The sequence below is a fragment of the Lygodium microphyllum genome, chromosome 8 (assembly GCF_053477565.2).
Source record: "Lygodium microphyllum isolate KBCC chromosome 8, Lygodium_microphyllum_v1.1.10, whole genome shotgun sequence".
NCBI lineage: Eukaryota > Viridiplantae > Streptophyta > Polypodiopsida > Schizaeales > Lygodiaceae > Lygodium > Lygodium microphyllum.
The window spans coordinates 127,579,388-127,583,676 of record NC_141142.1 but is presented as its reverse complement, the minus strand read 5'-3'; positions in this window follow the sequence as shown (position 1 = coordinate 127,583,676).

Genomic DNA, 4,289 nt, shown 5'->3' with positions numbered 1-4,289 from the left:
ATGCTACATTTATGGGCTTGAAGATCTTTACTAGGTTTAATACTCTCCACTTATGCTATGTGTATCTTGGATGTTTGGATGCTATTGACTTGATGTATTGAGCTTGTTGCTCAATTGGCATTCAACTTTTTCTTCAGTGGTGGCTGTTTAGCTTTATGTATTGAGCCACTTACTTGACATTGGGTGTTAGATACTCCGCATTGGATTGTAGTTGAGCTTGAGCTCCTTATAGTGAGATAGTGGGATCTCCACTTCATGTCTATGCTCTCTTCATGTCGTAAGTATGCAGTAGATGCCTAGTGGGCCAATTTGATATTTTTCTTTGGGCTAGTAAACAATCTTTATCAAATTTTTGTCAGTGATGTATACACCTCACATGGCTATGTACTGAGCTTATGTTACTATCGCTCAATTAGTTGTGCCTTTGGTAGGTCTCTTCTATTACCCATGAGACCTACTACATGCATGATTCCTATTCCATTGTATGTATTCCATTTTGGCCCTCTGAAGTTGCTAGGTTTGGATACTAGTCACATATTTGTTGACTACTAGTTGTTTGTACATCCCCCACATTGCACAGCATATCCCTGTCGATTATAGTTTGCAGTTTATCAGTGATAGCCCATACTTTGCTTTGATTTCTTTCTGTTGTACTCTATTTTTTAGCATGCTATAGTTGCAATTTATTGCACTATTTATGAGAGCATTTACCTTGTCTTGATAGTATTTTTCTTACAGTTTGTGGATAGCTCATTACCTTGGCAGTATCTCTTGTCTCCCACTTGATTTACTCTTGCTTGGTCTCATTATGTGGCTGGTGGTTCTCACGACAATGCTATCTTCAATATTGAGAAACTAGATGGAACCAACTATAGAAGATATTGTAAGACCTAGCTATGGTGGGTTTTAGTGTAGTAATTGCAAGTTAGGCCACTCAAAAATGCAAGTGCCAAGCTTGAAAACCTTGCGACTAAGGATTGGGATGAATTGGATGAGCTACACAAATCCACAATCATTTTATCACTCTCTAAGTAGGTTCAATACAATGTTGTGACTAAAAATTAGACTATATATGAGCTTTGGACACACATTAAGAATCTTTATGACAAGCAAAGTCGTGCATCTCTAATGTATTGGTTGAAATAGTTGATGGATCTTTGCATGAAGAAAGAGACTTCTATTTCTGCACACTTGAAGGAGTTTCACTCCATCATTAGCCATTAGCTTCACAAGAGATTGAGTTTAAGGATACTTTGCATCCTTTCTTTTAGCTTTCTACTCACCTTGAGTTGTGGGATGCTTCCCGTATGATCTATGTGCTAAGGATGGGCTAAAATTGCAGGATGTTGAGAGTGCCTTCTTGATAGAAGAGGTGATGCATTAACTGTGAGAGGCTAGCAAGATGGAAATGGCTGTTGTAGAGACTCTCAAAGGTCTCAGTCTAGGACATGTGGATAGTCTTGTAGTAACAAGAAGGGTAAAGTTCAGGAAAAAAATGATGATCACATCATATTGTGCCTAGCAAGTCTAATGTCAAGACTAAGGAGATCAATGTCATGCAATGTGATGTATCTGGTGATCATGAAATGCATCTTTCTTAGTTATGGGGAGATGGGGATCCTAAGTTCATGAAATGCATCTTTCTTAGTTATGGGGAGATGGACTATCACCTGTGGGATCTACAGGTTCACAGAGTTATTCATAGCCATGATGCCATTTTCCATGAGGAAAAGATGTATAAGTAGCTTGATAGGTAGTTGAAGTACATAGGGTGATCTTTCAAGAGGAGCCTCTTGCTCCGGTATAGCCAGCTAGACAACCTGTAGCAATTGATACCCCCATGGCCCAGGATTTGCTTGTTGTGTAGGATTAGCTTATTTTCAGACACTCTACTAAGGCTAGATGTTAGCCTTGGGCACTCTACACCCTCCATGAATTATGTTATGGTAACCAATGTAGGTAAACCTCTCTCTTTCGATGAGGCCATGCACAGAGATGATAGTTAGTCATGGGATAGTTAGTCATCGGATACAGATGTGCAATTGGAGTTTGACTCCTTACAGATAAACCATATGTGGGATTTGGTTCCTTTCCTAGTGGGAAGAAGGCATTGCTATGCAAGTGAGTATACAAGTTGAAAAGTATCCCTGGACGTCCAAACATGCTTATAGCATGGCTTATAAGGCCAGATTGGTAGTAAGGATTTCAAGTAGGAACATGGTGTTGACTTGAATAAACTCTTTTCTCCTATGGTCAAAATGATGACCTTTGCTTGATACTAGCATTGGTTGCTCACCTTTATCATATGAATGTTAAGATGAATTTTCTACATGGGGACTTGCATGATGAGATTTATATGCAAGCAATAGCCTAAGGGATTTAAGGAAAAAGGCAAGGAATACTTAGTGCATAAGTTAAGAAATAGCCTTTATGGCCTTAAGCATGCACCTAGGGAATGGTACCACAAGTTTGATGCTTTAGTGCATTCATAGGGATATAGTTGAAGTGCTATGGATCCGTATTTATATATGAAAAAGGCTCATGATCGTAGTCTTATGATTTTGCTACTCTATGTGGATAATATGCTTATTGATAAGAACGCTCATGATGAGCTAGATGCCTTAAAAACTTAGCTCAAGAAGAGCTTTTAGATTAAGTGCATGGAACAAGCTTGTATATTCTTGGAATGTGCATCACACGTGATTGTTCTAACGGGCTTCTTTATCAGTCATAGAAGGGGTATATCTAGAAAGCCCTTGAGTCATTTCATATGCAGGATGGTAAGCCTATTGGCTGTCCTCTACCATATCATGTGAAGGTTAATCATGCCAATTGTCCACAGTTTGATGAGAAAAAGGCTAAGATGGCCAAGATCCCTTATGCATCCACGTGGGCAGTTTGATGTATGCCATGATAGCCACTCAGCTGAACATAACATTTGCAGTGGGAGTTGTGGTACACTATATAGCTACACCTTGTAGATGGCATTAGGATGCTGTAAAGGGTATCATAAGGTACCAAAAGGGTACAATAGCTATGTGCATATGTTATGAAGGTAAGGACGTAGGATTTGTGGGGTACACTGACTCTAATTATACAAGACATATAAACAATAGGAAGTCCACCTTTGGCTATGTCTTCACCTTTGCTGGAGGTGATGTCTCTTGGATGTCGAGGGTGCAAAAATGCACGGAACTCTCTACTACCAAGGCTAAGTATGTTGTAGCCACCACTGATTCTTACAAGGAGCCCTCTAGTTAGGATGCAAACGGTGGTAGACCTTGGTATGACTGATGTGGTCCCTACACTGCATTCAAATTCTATGTGTTATTTAGTTAGCCAAGAATTGGATCTTATGAAGAGAAACACATTGAGTGCGTTACCACTAGAGATTTTTGAGGAAAAGTCTGTTGACCTTGTCAAAATCTCAACTAATCAGAATCTTGTAGATTTTCTCATGAAAAGTCTCTTATTGGAGAATTTTGCCTTCCTTAGGAAGTTGAAGCATGTTGGATGAGATGAAAACTTTCCTCATCTTGTTGTTCTTATGTGCAATTGTACTTTGTCACTTTTTTCTCGTTCTATTCTCACTAGAGACACATACATCTTTCAATGGTAGGTTGTTGGGGGTAAAGGCACATGTGCTGCTTAGCCACCCATGTATTAGCTACACTAACATTACCCGCATACCTGTACACTGCAAGTGATGGGTGCCTATCACTATCACTTTATTCTTTATTCTTTTAGTGATAGTTCAATAAGGGAAGGACGGTCACACATTATGATTGTTGGAGTTTCTGCATTTATATATATATGTATATATATATATCTCCTTTCACTATAGCTCTTTCTTCTACTCACATACTTCCACTTCAAGCTCACTCCTTTCAATATCAATAGCTAAACATCTAAAGTGCTATCAAATCAACCATAGTAATATATGATGGTGATACAACAATAGAACTATGTAGACATACTTATTTATTGATTTCATGTGCTCTATTGGACACTTGAGGATATAATTTTAACCTATCAAAAATAGATTTGTATTGACTAAACTATGTATATTTCTTGCATCAATAAAGATGTGATCAATTTTGAAATTGATCATCCCTTTGAGTCGTAATGTATTCTCCATGCACCATGTGAAATGGAGCATATCATTGATGGTGGATCTCTTTCAATGAACCATCTAAATAGTAACCACTAAAATAAAATTGAAATCATATCCATCAGGTCATAAAACTCATCATGAGTATCATCAACAACAAGATCATGTGTCTTGTCAC